The 16,191-nt window shown below is 42.0% G+C and overlaps 1 protein-coding gene across 9 annotated transcripts in view; it reads right to left on the bottom strand.

Annotated features, from left to right (window-relative positions):
* map2 (microtubule-associated protein 2) overlaps positions 1-16,191 on the bottom strand; it is a 146,459-nt gene that overhangs the window by 82,547 nt on the left and 47,721 nt on the right. For all 9 annotated transcript variants that reach the window (XM_052141783.1, XM_052141785.1, XM_052141787.1 and 6 more), the window contains exon 2: positions 10,285-10,369. The gene's annotated coding sequence lies outside the window, so the exon portion shown is untranslated. The remainder of the gene's footprint in view (positions 1-10,284; positions 10,370-16,191) is intronic.

The following is a 16,191-nucleotide window of genomic DNA, read 5'->3' as shown; positions in this document are numbered from 1 at the left end:
AAATGATTGACTGAGAGGCAGAGAGTTTCTGAGTGGCTAGTTTTCTGATTGGTTATATGCATATATATATATATACACTCACCTAAAGGATTATTAGGAACACCATACTAATACTGTGTTTGACCCAATTTCGCCTTCAGAACTGCCTTAATTCTACGTGGCATTGATTCAACAAGGTGCTGAAAGCATTCTTTAGAAATGTTGGCCCATATTGATAGGATAGCATCTTGCAGTTGATGGAGATTTGTGGGATGCACATCCAGGGCACGAAGCTCCCGTTCCACCACATCCCAAAGATGCTCTATTGGGTTGAGATCTGGTGACTGTGGGGGCCATTTTAGTACAGTGAACTCATTGTCATGTTCAAGAAACCAATTTGAAATGATTCGAGCTTTGTGACATGGTGCATTATCCTGCTGGAAGTAGCCATCAGAGGATGGGCACATGGTGGCCATAAAGGGATGGACATGGTCAGAAACAATGCTCAGGTAGGCCGTGGCATTTAAACGATGCCCAATTGGCACTAAAGTGTGCCAAGAGAACATCCCCCACACCATTACACCACCACCACCAGCCTGCACAGTGGTAACAAGGCATGATGGATCCATGTTCTCATTCTGTTTACGCCAAATTCTGACTCTACCATCTGAATGTCTCAACAGAAATGGAGACTCATCAGACCAGGCAACATTTTTCCAGTCTTCAACTGTCCAATTTTGGTGAGCTCTTGCAAATTGTAGCCTCTTTTTCCTATTTGTAGTGGAGATGAGTGGTACCCGGTGGGGTCTTCTGCTGTTGTAGCCCATCCGCCTCAAGGTTGTGCGTGTTGTGGCTTCACAAATGCTTTGCTGCATACCTCGGTTGTAACGAGTGGTTATTTCAGGCAAAGTTGCTCTTCTATCAGCTTGAATCAGTCGGCCCATTCTCCTCTGACCTCTAGCATCAACAAGGCATTTTCGCCCACAGGACTGCCGCATACTGGATGTTTTTACCTTTTCACACCATTCTTTGTAAACCCTAGAAATGGTTGTGCGTGAAAATCCCAGTAACTGAGCAGATTGTGAAATACTCAGACCGGCCCGTCTGGCACCAACAACCATGCCACGCTCAAAATTGCTTAAAGGTGGGGTATGTGATTTTCTTTTTTGACCATTTTTTCAAAATAACTTGAAATCCTATTCCTAACCCACTTACTGGCTGTAAATTAGAAGCACTGAAATGAAAATTAAGCAATTTAATCATCTGTGGAACGGGCAGGACTCGAAAAACTCCAGCCGATCATTTTCAAGACCATCTAGAATCATTGGACAGAAAATGTGTCAATCAAACAGTCGTACCATGCCCCCTCCCCGACCACCCTGGCGCTGCGTGTCCGTTAGTCATCAGCTGCTTTCAGATGGAGCGGCATTTACTACACAGAGCTGTAGTTCATCACTGACAAGCTGGGCAATTTACCCTTCATTATCACGGCCCAGCTTGATAGTGAACTACGGCTCTGTGTAGTATACCGCTCCATCTGAAAGCAGCTGATGGCGATTTACTAATCAATGAATGCACTTTATGTTATGTGCTTTACTGACGAGATGCGCATAACAATCTCATCTGATAACGTTATATCGGTCAGCCCTATATTTAGCCATAAACTTCGGTGACAACCAGGACGTCCAATATATTTTTATATATTTTATATTTATACAATATATATTTACATTTCAAAAACATCAATTTTCTAACAATACTAATGATTTATGTGACTGTTGAATGTTAATAATATCTGGTGCAACTTACCGCTGAATGTTGTGCCATGTTGACGGTCTTAGCAGGTAAATGGTGACGTCATGCAGAAACTCCAACCTATGCTAGCCTGGCTCGCTCTCGCGCATCTGAGTTTTCGCTCGTGCATGATTGCGCGTCCATGTTTTTCGAATGGGTGGAGTCAGGGCCAGCGTTGGAGGAGAGAAGGTAGGACCTTATGAGTTGTGTATTTTCAAAATCTGCCGGCCGTTTTGCAAATCACATACCCCACCTTTAAATCACCTTTCTTTCCCATTCTGACATTCAGTTTGGAGTTCAGGAGATTGTCTTGACCAGGACCACACCCCTAAATGCATTGAAGCAACTGCCATGTGTTTTGTTGATTAGATAATTGAATTAATGAGAAATTGAACAGGTGTTCCTAATAATCCTTTAGGTGAGTGTATGTATATATATATATATATATATATATATATATATATATATATATATATATATATATATATATGTACTACTGTGCAAAAGTCTATTTGTCTTAAGATGGTTATTTATATCTTCAGCTTTAGTGTGTCAATAGCAAATATAAATGTTAGACTCACAAACATTACTTTTGTTAATAGAAAGTGGGTGTGCGTCTGTCAGTAAGGTTTTTGCACTGACGAGCCGAGAATAAGGCACAGCCATTTAGGTCTGGACCTACGTGGTAGGTCTAGTGCTTTGGCAGGAGGGGCACAATGTCTTGTTCCCTCCCTCAGGGAATGGAGGTTACGACAGTAACCATGACGTTCCCCTTCTGTCACTCAATCGGCGTTGTGTCGAATGAAGTGACACAAGGAGTCCCATTCACGCACGCACTAGTCCATGTTACGTGGACTGTCGAGTCAGGTGCAAGCAGGCTGCTGCGTGCAAGAGGCAACTGTGTCGGCTGCACGTAACACTCCCCAACACCCCCAAAAAGAGATGTCATATACAGACCTTACGTTCCCAGCACCCCTGAGGGGGGAACAGGTGCTACATGACTAGCATGAGAGCAAGCCCAGAAGCCGCAGCCTTTTCCCTCTGTATGTCTCTCGCATAGGGTGTGCCAGCGTCTATCCCGAAAGGATTCCCGTCCCGAATCGGTCCCAAATCAGCTGGACCACCTGGGGGAAGCCTCCTCTCTCCGCGCGTCTGCCGTCGTGTTGCGGTTGCCAGGGATGTGAGTGGCGCACTGACTCCAAAGGAGGAAATGGGGGCGAGTTGTGACATATAACGAGAGCACACGCCGCCATGGCGATTTATGTACACTACCGTCGCGGTGCTGTCTGAATGTATCAAGAAATGCTTGCCCCGAATTAGTGGGAGAAAAATCGTCAGGGCAAGAGATACAGCCAGCAACTCTAGGCAGTTGATGTGCCAACTGACATGGAAGTACACGTCCTTCAGGTCTACCGCCACAAACCAATCTAGCTGTCAAACGCAGGTAAGAATCTGTTTCTGCGTGAGCATGTTGAATGGGAGAAGCCCGGTTGAGAACTCGCAGGTCCAAGATTGCCGAAACTAGGTGGGAGCCGGGCGAACTGAATCACGTAGCCGAGTTGGATGGTCCTGGCCAACCAGCGTGATGGTCAAACTCCGTGCAAGGGGCACTAACGGGACGATCGTTTTGACGTACCGGGCGGGGCTTCACGGTGGGGGAAGCAGGTAATGCAGAAGAGTGTCCAGAGGCTTGGGTGCTGAGAAAATTCTCAAAGCACTTACCTCCCTCTACGCACCCGGCAGTGTGCGGGTTAGAGACTGAGGAAGAGGTCCTGGAAAGGCATCTTCAGAACTGAGAGCTGTGCCCGGATTGAGGCGGAGCTGCCTGTTGTTTGGTCGCATGGGGATGCCCTCGGCGAGCAGGCGGATTGCTCTGGCTTGGCGGCGCTGCGGCATGATGTGAGATATTGCCTCCGTATGCTTCTTCACCGCCGAGAATTGCTGGGTGAAGTCATCGACGGTGTCACCGAAGAGAAGAAAGCTGGGAGACGGGGCATTGAGAAACCGTGATTTGTCAATGTCGCCACAGGTGACGCTCTTCAGCCAGAGGTGACGCTCCTGGACCACGAGGGTGGCCATCGCCCGCCCGAGTGCCTGCGCTGTGACCTTCATGGCTCTGAGAACGAGGTCGGTGGCAGAGCGCAGTTCCTGCACCTCATCGGGATTGGGACTACATGGGCACTTCCGGGAAGAATGGTACCGGGGTCGTGGCTGGGAGCGGCGCCCGGAGCCAAGGTACCAGTCATCAAGCAAAGGCTGTGAGGAGGACGGAGGGTTCCAGTCCAATCCCACGCTCACGGCAGCCCGGGCAAGCATGTTGGCCATCTGTGTGTCAGCCTCAGACTGGGCGGGCTTGCCCGTAGGCGGCAGCCCAGTTGAGACCTCCGCGTCAGAGGCCTGGATGCTCTCCGATGCAGCGGCGATGTCATCATCCAGTTCCAGGGGCTCAAGGGAGAATGCCGGCTGGCTGTAAGGTGAGCAGCTCTCATCCAGAGCTCAGACGGAAGCGAGCGAGTGTGTCGGGGGGGGCGGGTGGTTCTTGGGGATTTACCCGGTGAAACCGAGCCCATCGTCATCCCCAAATCGCCTTCATCGCCAGCCAGGTCGTCCGCAATCCTGTGGGAAGAAGGAGCGACGCAGGGGGCGGCTGAAGTGGCATTCACCTTGAGAAAGGAGAGCCGCAACGCTGCCATGGTCATGTTGGTTCATATACATGGTCAGTATATGAACCATCCATGAATGCCACCTCAGTGTGACAGCTACCCAGGCACGCGAGGCAGCGTCTCTGGCCGTCGGTCTTGGAGAGATATCGACCGCATCCAGGAACTACACAGAGGTGGAAGGGCATCTTGAAAAAGACGCGTCCTGAAAAGGACGTTCAACGCCTGCTGTGTATTGCTCTTTTATGAGTGGAAAACTCAAACTCTTTTAGAGAAAATAAAACTCTTTTAGGAGGAGAACACTCTTTTAGGCAATGAAAGCACTGTCGAAGTGTCCAGGGGTATGGACTGCACAGCGTGCAGAGAGAGAGAACGCCAGCTGGAAACGCGCCGTAGATCCAACAGCAGTGCTTCTCGCCAGTAGAGGTGAGTGGAACAGTGGTCAGCTCAGCTTTTCTGTTGCACAACCGCTCGGCTCTGAAGAAAAAATCTGACAGACAGATGCACGCCCGCTTCCCTTTATACCCGTATGTCCGGGGGCAGGGCATGCAAATTCTGTCTGCCAATTTCATATTGGCCTTTTCTCAAATTCAGAGGTACGCGAGGCTTCCAAGGAAGATCCCTTGTGTCACTTCATTCGACACAACGTCGAGTGAGTGACAGAAGGGGAACTGTGTCTAGGTGTACCTAGGAAAATTGGTGCTGTTTTAAAAGCAAAGGTGGTCACACCGAATATTGATTTATCTTTTTTATGTTTACTGGACTTTGCATGACATTAACTGATAAATGAAAACTATTTATGTTATTATTTTTTAAGACATCCTCACTATGCAACATTTTTCACAAGTGCCCAAAAATATTTGTTCCATACTGTGTGTGTGTGTGTGTGTGTGTGTGTGTGTGTGTGTGTGTGTGTGTGTGTGTGTGTGTGTGTGTGTGTGTGTATATATATATATATATATGGACAACTCCCTTGACACTTTTTTTTTACAAAGCCTAGGGCTTTCACAGAGGCAGGTGTGATTTCTCAGGCCACCTACAGTATTTCAATGATACTTTTAACGTTATAAAAATAAAGTACTGTTTTTTCTTTTAGAGCCACACCTCTGAGTACGCCCATAAAATTGCAATTTCACTGTAGAGGGAACAATTTAGGAGTCAAAGATGACTGTTACTTAGAGTGCTTAACAGTAAGATGAGTTTGTTTGTATTCTTAAAAGTGGCTTTAAAGAATCCTGTAAATCAGAAAATCGTAATTGGTAATAAATATATCACTAAACCAATACCAAACATCTCATCTCATATTCATACCAATAAAAATTGCAATCTCAGATGATGGAAATGTGATTTAGCTTTCTTTATATTGTAATATTATCTGAGTTATGGGCCTTCGTAATGTCTTAATTATGAGATTGTCAAGATCCCAATGTTTGGCAGATGAAGGCTTGGAAATAAAGCTGGATACAGTTTTCTTTTCAAAACATCATTATTTGCTAACAAACGAGGGATAATATCTATCAGATTTCTTTGCAGAGTCGCTGATAAATCAAGAGAACATGGTACTGTTGTTTGAAGAGGCCCACTTCCAACAAAAGTCTGTTTAATTATGGTTTAAACAAACAAAGCGCATATGTAGCTGTACTGTTTGGAGATCCGATAATCCGTACCCATGATTTTCTGTACTCTCAGCTTATAAAAATAATTTCAAGCATTCCTTCATTTTAGCAAATCATGCCCAAAAATGTATAAAATGTTCTATTATTTTAGCAATTCGTACTCACAGATTTGAAACCGTACCCCCAATTTTGCTAATTAGTGCTCATAGATTCACAAAATACAGCCATTTCCTTAATGTATAAATGTCCACTGAATCATTTAACCCACTGGTGATCAATAATGCTGGTATACTCAGCAGGGCATTTATGTCAGTAAATGTTTGGTCAGAAAGGAGCTAAACAGCCAGAGTCATCAGGCCTGCTTTCAGAGAGCGGACATGTCTAAGATTTGACAAGCTCTTTTATGCTGCTCTTTGGTCTCTCTCGCTTTCTCATTTCTCTCTACCCTCACAAGTATGGGACACTGACAGACAGCATCACTCTCAGCAGGCTGAGAGCCATGCCATCCCTGTCTGTCTGTCTTTTTTACCCCCCTTTTGGGCATGACATCATTGCTTTCCCTGCTGCATTGCATCCTATTGTAAGAGAGACACTATGTGCCTGCCCAATACAGAATTTAAACTCATCACGCTACATGGCACTGAAGAGCGTATGACACAGCAATGACCATAAACAAACACCCACCCATCACTTGGTGTTTGGAATATCTTAACAGAACCCATTTCTTCACAGAATCAACACGTTTAAGAAATAGATCACAAATAAAATTATTTTCATCATGTCATCATTTCATCACTCTCATGACTTTCTTTCTTCTGTGGAAAACAAAAGGAGAGGATGTTAGTCTCAGTCGCCATTAACTTTCATTATATATTTTTTTTTTCATACAATGGAAGTGAATGGTGACTGAGGCTCTCATTGTGCATAACATCTCCTTTTGTGTTTCATGAAATAAAGAAAGGGTTTGAATAATGACTGAATTTAAAATGTTTAGGCAAACTATCCCTTTAAAACAAATGTGCATTCAAATATCCAGTAAGGAACAAGCAAATACACTCCTGTATGGCTGTGACCGGAGGTGTATTGGCTGTGGTGTCACTGAGGACAGCAGTTAGCAGAGCCGAATTACTGATGGCAGCTTACTGCCATTACAGCACTGCAGGACAGCAGATGAAATTCTGCCCCTGTCCTTCTCTTCCCTTCTGGTGTGATACATGAAGGCAGCAGTCAACTGTATTGTGGCCTTATTCAGCACACACACACACACACATGCACACGCACACACGGGTGGCTGAGGGATACAGATAAATTGATGTGAAAAGGTCATGTTATAGCACAAGTTTACTTTCTTTACCAATACAGGTGTGGGGGGGGGTTGACCACAATATTTGGATTTGACCATAATATACCGACAATTGACAAAAGAAATGGTGACTAGTTACAGGACCTACATCCATTGACCTATCCATATACATTTATATATGTATACATTTTAACTTAAAATCTTTATTTTTATGAAAAAAGTCCATGTACAAGTTATGCGACAACTACCATTGACCAATACTCCTCGTAGAAATGTGGCAAAATTATAATCATGTCTATAAGAAGGCAGGACTGCTTTACAAAAATACAGAGTGAGATGTGTCGCAAACATCTCAATTAGTGGTTGACTGAGTGGCCGATTTGTTTCTTAAGGGGACTGAGAATCCCCTGGTTGCATGTGAACCGACTGTGACATGTAAACAACCAGTCACGGTTCATTTTGTTGTTACGTACCATCTACAATAACAAACCATTGTGCAACAAAGTGTTATTAAAACGGTCCGCATATCAGAGCATTAGAGCTCATAATGTTAAAGTGCTCTTGTGTATCATTCTCCCTCTCTCTCCTCAACAGTTCCCTGTAACTTTTAACTGTCTTGTCTAATGATAAAAAGGCAAATATCAAACTAATATAATTTACCATCTGCAAATATCCATATATCTCATTTAAACAGATGTAATAAACTAACCTCACACAACTTCAGCAGATCCAGCATCCTGTGGAACGTTTATAAATCTTCCTCTGAAGCATGTAGTCTAACAGTCTCTCCTCATCAGTTCTTTCTAATGATAAAAGGCTAATATAAATAAAACTTCTATTGTAAACCATCTGCAAATATGCAGATATCTCGTTTAAACAGATGTAATTCACTTTCCACAGAGTGCTATTTTCCTCTGAAGCATGTATTCTATCAGCCAGAATCAGAAACTTCAGGATCAGGATCAAAAGTTCCTCTGATTCACAAATCATGACGGTCAGTCCGTGACAATCCAAGCAGGTGATCCAGACCGTTTAAACTGTTGGTGCTTTCATTTGTGCTATGAGTAAATGTATTATTCACTATGCGCTGTATGTGCAATTGGTTTGATTCTGTATTTTTGAGTGCGATTGCTAACATGGACATGCCATCCATGGTTGCTGGACTACTGTGTGTACTGTTATTTCCTTCTGTCTAATATCTAAAATATTTCTTCATGTGCATTAAATTACAAAAATGTGATGACTAAACTGAAATCAGAAGACAATGCAATCTACCATTTAAAATACAGAGTTTATTCATTTTGTAGCAATTTTATGTTAATGTTATATACTATATTAAATTGTGTGATCGGCCACCCTGTTTTCTGGATATCGGCATCGGCCATTAAAAAACACCATATCAGTTGCATATCACTAATCTCAGTGATTTGAAGGATGAATCTGTTATTGAGGGGTGTTTATATTTCAGTATATGCATTCAAATGCATTTGTATATATCTGCTATTTTACAATGCCTTTAAACGTGGATCTTCCAATCAGAATTCAGAGACAGAAATAACCATTTCATAAAGTCTTTTTTACTGTTTTGAGTCTTTTGGTTTTATCTGGTGTTATATGATGTTAGACTTATCTTTCATTTGATATGAATGAATATTTTACTATGAATTAATCATTGTAGCACTTTATAAGAAGCTTGTATTTCTTAACATTAGTAAGTGTATTAGTATCATAAATGAATAATCAACCTTTTTTCCAGCATTTATTAATCTTGGTTAATTTATTAAAATACAATTGTTCATTGTTAGTTCATGTTATTTCATAATGCATTAAGTGATGTAACGATGCATATGCATATGTTGATATGATTAACAAGATTAATAAACACTGTAAAAGTATTTTGCATTGTTAGTTTATTTTAACCATTATAGTTAACTAATGTTATTTAATAGAATCTTATTGTAAAGTACTACTGGATATTTTGGTTTGTGTCCATTAAGTTCCAAATTAAAATTTGTAAAATATTTAATTTACTTAATGAAGAAAATTATATAATGAAAAAAAAGAAATCAGCACATTAGTTCATACAATACCCTTGTCCAGCAAATATAGCTATATCATGATATACAGTATACCATTACTGAGATATAAAATGTACTCATACCATGATGTAATATTTTGGTCATACCACTCACACCTAGTGACACACACAATCATTGAATCACTGTTGTCATGCACCAGGACAGTCAGGGTGCTAATGGCAGGTGTCTAGACAGGCAGCGCCATGTCACCCTAACACCAACAAGCATGCTATCCCTACCCGCAAAAACACACACGCACACACAGAAATAATACACATCTGCTTCTATAGGTCCAGTGTATAGAGCTATGAATACACAACTAGTTAGCAGGTACACTGCTGCACAGGAGATCTCTTAAAAACTGCAGAAGAATATGAGCACATAAACACGCACTCACTCACACACACACACACACATATATATATATCATCAGGACTATAACAACCATTGACATTAAGGGGGACACGTCCCCACAATATTCAGATTAAAGCTCGACCAATATGGATTTTTCAAATGTTGATTCATGCAAAATTATTACTGTACATTTGGCTCCTCCAAACCCTGAATATGAGGTTACATCCTTGTATATCATCAATGAAGTGTTATGAATTATGTTTATAAATCAATTTAAATAGATAAGGAAATCTTAAAACATAGATGGATGTTAGAGGACAGCAGAATGCCGGTATTGCCGGTAGCAGCCTGGTAGATCCTCACACACCTTATGTGCCAGAGCATTTAACACAGTGACGCAGCATCTCTGCAGCAAAGCGAGAAGAAAGGAAGAGAAAAGAGAGAAACAGAAAAAATATGCAACAAAAAAGAAAGAAGGATAAAGAAGTAGATGTGCCTACCTGATGGGATCGGTGTACAGAATCCTGATCTTCGGAGTGTAGCACAGACAGAGAGAGAGAGAGGGGGAAAGAACCACAGATGAATCTGGAGAGAGACACAGAGATACAAATGTAGCAGGTGAGCTCAAGGTGTCATCAGAGTCCCGTTATATCAGTTATGTGACCTTGGAAGCCACGACAGATGCACGTTGTCAATGACCAGAGACACGGATGCAACCGACCGCACATGTGTGAGTATAGCACTCGCTGTTCATGCTGCCACCTTCCAGCAAGTGTGAGAGCTGGAGATGGGTAAGGGGGAGGGCTATGTGTGTGTGACACTGAGAATTGTAATATAATTAACAGCCTCATAGAATGTAAGTAAGAGCAGGACTGAAGAATGAATGAATACATGAACAGAATGGATGGAGGATATGAACGATGTAATTTTAAGAATGAACCTGCATATAAGACAATGAAGACTTAATCTTCAATACAGTACTGTAGTTTGGATTGTTGCAGTTACCTATAAGCTAAAGATCTAGTTACAATAAGGGGGAGTTCACACAGGACGCAATGATGTTGCATAAAAAAATCTACAGTGCAATAAAATTGAACAGAAGGTGTGCTCATAGGTTCAATAAGTCCCATAAACCATTGCTAATGTACACAAAAAAATTAGTCCCCCAGATTAATCTGATTGGTCAATTGTTGTTTAACAAACATTGATCGGCTGTGCTTTGTCAAAAGCGGAATTTTTTATTTTATTTGATAAACAGCAAGACAAAGGCTATTTCACCTTACATTTTTAGTGTGATAAGTGAACCAGAAGTAATATCAGCAGCAATTTTTAACATCTCTATCTGGACTCATCATTTGATCCGACTGCAAAATGTTTAAGAAATAGCTTACCCAAAAATGTATTTACTCTGCAAAAAACATACAATGATTTTTAGAAGAAGATCTCACCTCTGTAGGTCCATTCAGTTCAACTGAATGGTGACCACAACTTTGAAGCTACAAAAAGCACATACAGGCAGCATAAAATTAATTCATACAACTCTAGTGGTTTAATCCATGTCTTCTGAAGTGATCCAATCAGTTTAGTGTGAGAACAGACCAAAATGTAACTTGTTTTTCCCTGTACATCATGCCATTGCAGTCTCTAGGCATGATCATGATTTCAAGCTCGATTACACTTCCTAGTGCTTGACAAATGCGCAGAGCGCAAGATGGCACTATATTATCGAGCTTGAAATCATTATCGCCAAGGAGACTGTTGATGTAAAGATTTTTTGTGAAAAAGTAATAATATTTTGGTCTGTTCTCACCCAATTTGATCGCTTCAGAATGCATGGATTAATTATGATTATGCACGGAGACTTGTGGATTACGTTTATGCTGACTTTGTGCATTTTGGGGCTTTAAAGTTTTGGTCACCATTCACTTGCATTGTTAGGACCTACAGCTTAGCTATTCTTCTAAAAATCTGTGTTTGTGTTCTGCAGCATTAAGAAAGTCATACACATCCAGGATTGCATTAGGGTGAAAAAATGATGAGAAAAATCTCTTTTTTCACATAAAAAATTAAAAATAAATCAAGATGACAACTGGATGCACTAAGTAGTATGCTAGTATTCCATTCCCCACATTGGCAGGGACATCCAGGACCTAACATCCATTTAATTTTCTCATTTTTATTCTACTGTACAATAAAGATATTTTCCAAGAGTATTCCCAAATTGGTCACTACCACATGACATACCAGAGTGTCACAGACAGGAAACTTTGATTGGAAATCTGACAGTAACTGCGGTTCATTTCGGCCTCAATATTGACTCTCCACCCAGACTGACTCATCACAATGCAGTGATTCTTCCAAGTTGCTCTCTGCTCACAAGTGGGGGTGAATGATGCCTTTATTGGGGCAAATTACCACTGGAGCAACTGTGAACAAAGTCGTGGATCTCCACCCAGCCCTCCAGGCATCACTGCTTGGACAGAGGATGTTACAGTATGAGCAGCAATTTTGGATCAGAACCATCACTGATTGAAAGTTAGCATTTTACATATTGAATGACACACAAAATTTTATAATGATGCCCAATTACTCCGAAACACAAAATTACACCAAGTTTCTTCCATTATTTGATGAAAATCTTCCCTGGTTGTCACATATGTTGAAACTGATCACAATACAGTATGGTAAATTTGAATATGCCTGTGCATGAATGAGACATGGGAGCAAAGTTGGGGGGAATAATTAGTGAATAACAACTTAAATGTCTTCCTTATAAAGTATTTTATTGTAATTAGTCTTAAAACCTGAGAAATAATTTGATGTGCTTGCTGCAGCTTTATTTTATACTGTACATACAGAACTGTTCTAGAAAGGGGAACTATATGCTCTATATGTAAATAGGCTTGAGTGTAACTGAGATATGAGAGCAAGGGGAATTAAAAGTGAATAAAGACTATATTTTTTATCTGTTCCTCTCATAAAGTATGGCTTTAGAAGATGGTATTTAGCGCAAGCGATGTATGGACTAACTTTATGATACTTTTATGATTATTTTGTTTTTGGAGATTGATAGAATCTGTCACCATTTACTTTCATTGTATGGAAAAGAACATATCAGAGATACTACCATAAAATTTGTCATACAGGTTTTCTATGATATAAGAGTGAGTATATAATGACACAATTTTCATTCTTGTGTGAACTATCTCTTTAAAACCAGTGTTTTTTGTCATTCTACTCAGCCTCTTTCTGCTCTCTGATGTTTTGCTGACTGTTGTTATTATTAGGGCAGAACAGAGTACAGATTCGTCTTCATTCCTCTTTCCCCTTTGGCTGTTCACACTCTCTTCCATTATCATCATCATGATTATCTGGGCAAACATTGGATTCTGAAGACACGCCAGAGAGGCAGAGGGGCACAAAACATGCCTGGAGAACCTTGTTCCCCTCCTACCTCCCCACCCCAAACCCGGCTACAGATGGTTCTCCCTAACCACTAAATGAATACACTTTCATGCTTGTAGCTTCCAAGGCTGTGAGCCTTGTTAATTTTGCCACACCAAGATGGGCGTCTGCCTTCCCAAAATAGCGTGTCTGATGGGCTTAGCCGTGTGTGGCATGCCAGCGCCGCATGAAGTAAGATGAGGGTGGGTATTGACAATTCAAAAACACATATGTCTCGGCCATGTGAAGAAAGGACAAGCACACTAGTCTCCCTTGGGTGAATTCACTATACATTTGCGCCACTTTTGCAAATTATTTTTTTCTTATACACTAACCAATCACAATCCAGTTTAAGCTGGTAATATGATAAAATAGTGCTGCTGAGTTTTTATATTGAAGGAAAGTATGTGCAAAACTGAAAATTCTGTCATCATTTACTCAACCTCATATTGTTCCAAAACACGTGGAACACAAAATGAGATATTAGGCAGAATGACAGGCTTACTCGCCATTCACTTTCATTATATGACAAGATATGTAATGAAAGTGAATAGTGACCAAGGTTAACCTTCAATATACAGTGTACAGAACTGTACCAGAAAGGGTAACTGGGTACAAATGAATAAAAGACCTAGAAAGAGTAAGCAACATACATTTTTTACAGTGCATAGTGCTTGTGTAAACAGAGATATACAGAGCACACACAGGGGGTTTAAACTGTTGACATGGACAAAGATGAGCCATTCATTTACATGCGGAGTCTGTTAATTCAGAACTTTTCTCCTGTCTCTCACAGAGACATGGCTGGAGAACAAAGCCCACAAACCCAAAACAACTCCAATCAATCATTTGCAACAAAGACCTATTAGGTGGAACTGCTCTCCTTACAGAAATAGCTCACCCAATACCAGTAAACAACAACACAAATTTTGGTCTGTTCCTCAAACAAAGCTATCATATGGCTTCATAATACTTATATATAATGCTTGTGTCATATGGACTACTATTACTGAGTTTTTATTTTATTTTTTATTTTTTACTTTTTTGAAGCTTAAACAGCCCTTGGTCACTAAATACTTTCAATGAAAGGAAAAGAACCTTATGTTGTTGTTGTTGTTTTTTTTTTTATGAATGATTCCTTTGAGGCTTAGGCAGCACTAAAGCAGTGCCAGTTTGATGACTCAAATACAAATATTTTTAGAAACTACACTAGTTTCGGTCTTAAAACTTAAAGCATCTGAAATACACTCATTGAGCACTTTTGAGGAACACATGTTTAATGTTAATGTTCACATCAACCATCAGAATGGGTAAAATTTTTATCTCAGTTATTTCAACCATGGCATGCTTGTTGGTGCCAGACGGGCTGGTTTGAATATTTCTGTAACTGCTGATCTCCTGGGATTTTCAAGAATAAGTCTTTTGAGTTTAATCAGAATGGTGCCAAAAACTATATCCAGTGAGTAGCAGTTCTGTGGACTGAAATGCCTTGTTGATGAGAGAGGACAACGGAGAATGGCCAGACTGGTTTGAGCTGACAGAGAGGCTACTGCAACTCAGATAACCATTCTGTACAATTGTAGTGAGCAGAATAGCATCTCAGAATGCACAGCACATCGAAACCAGATATCCCTTGGACTATCTCAATCTTTAGAAAAACAAATTCTGATAGAATGTTGGAATGCAATGAGGGGACCTGTAGGTTATAAAACCTGATAAATGTCGAAGGCGAGGCCCAGCCCGCCTCCGCACAAACATCTTAAATGGGTATCCCACTCGACCAAGCCCACGAGGAGGCCATGCTCCTCATAGAGTGAGCTCTGACGCCTAAGGGGCATTGAAGGCCCTTGGCTTCATAAGCTAGCGCTATAGCATCCACTATCCCGCGCGATATTCTTTGCTTTGAGACTGCAAGACCTTTAGTGCGGCCGCCAAAGCATACGAATAATTGTTCCGTCTGTCTGAACAGGGCAGAACGTTCCAAATATACTCTGAGCGCCCTGATGGGGCAGAGTAAATTAGAGTCGCTTTCGTCTGCTGGGGACGATAAGCTGCCAGAGATATCACCTGTGCTCTGAAGGGTGTGGAGAGCACTTTAGGAATATACCCGTGCTTTGGCCTAAGGACAACTCTGCAGTCGTTAGGTCCAAATTCCAGGCAAGCAGCACTTGATGACAGCGCGTGCAGGTCGCCCACTCTCTTGACTGAAGCGAGCGCCAGCAAGAGTGCAGTTTTGCTGTTTAAGGTGCACGGTTCGGAGAGGTTCTAACAGGGCACTCTTGAGTGCGTCCAGGACCGTGGCCAGGTCCCAGATCGGCACCGAGGGGGGGCGAGGAGGGTTCATCCTCCTAGCGCCTCTTAGGAAACGAATGATTAGATCGTTTTCCCCTAATGAATGTCCTTTATCAGGATTGTGCGACGCCGCTATGGCGAGTACACTTGGTATCTCACACGATTTGGGGTTCAAGCTCTTGGTATCACACCAGTCACTGAACACTTTCCACTTTTGGGCATATAAGCGCCTCGTAGAGGGTGCTCGCACCTCAGTGATGGTTCTCAAAACTCCACTGGGGAGGTTCTCGGGAACCCGTTGAGGGGCCATGCATGTCCACCCTGGCGATTTATATACGAAACTACCGTCATGTTGTCCGTTCGGACCAGGACATGTTCGTTTTTCAGGTACGGAAGCAGGGCTCTGAGAGCCAAGGCGACCGCCTTCATTTCCAGACAGTTTATATGTAGGCGCTTTTCCGGGTTTGACCAAAAGCCTGAGACAGACCTGCCCTCGTAAAGGGCCCCCCATCCTATTTTGGAGGCCTCTGTCGTGATCATTTTTCTCCGCGTGTTCACACCCAGACTCACGCTGGTTTGATACCAGTTGATGGCTTTCCAGGGCGTCAGGGCTATTATACAGCCGTGATTCGCTCTGATCAAAAAGTGGCCCGAGTGCCACGCGTGAGTGG

Source organism: Xyrauchen texanus, chromosome 14 (assembly GCF_025860055.1).
Source record: "Xyrauchen texanus isolate HMW12.3.18 chromosome 14, RBS_HiC_50CHRs, whole genome shotgun sequence".
Classification (NCBI taxonomy): domain Eukaryota; kingdom Metazoa; phylum Chordata; class Actinopteri; order Cypriniformes; family Catostomidae; genus Xyrauchen; species Xyrauchen texanus.
The sequence above is the reverse complement of the archived record's forward strand: the minus strand, read 5'-3'. Positions and strand labels throughout refer to the sequence as shown.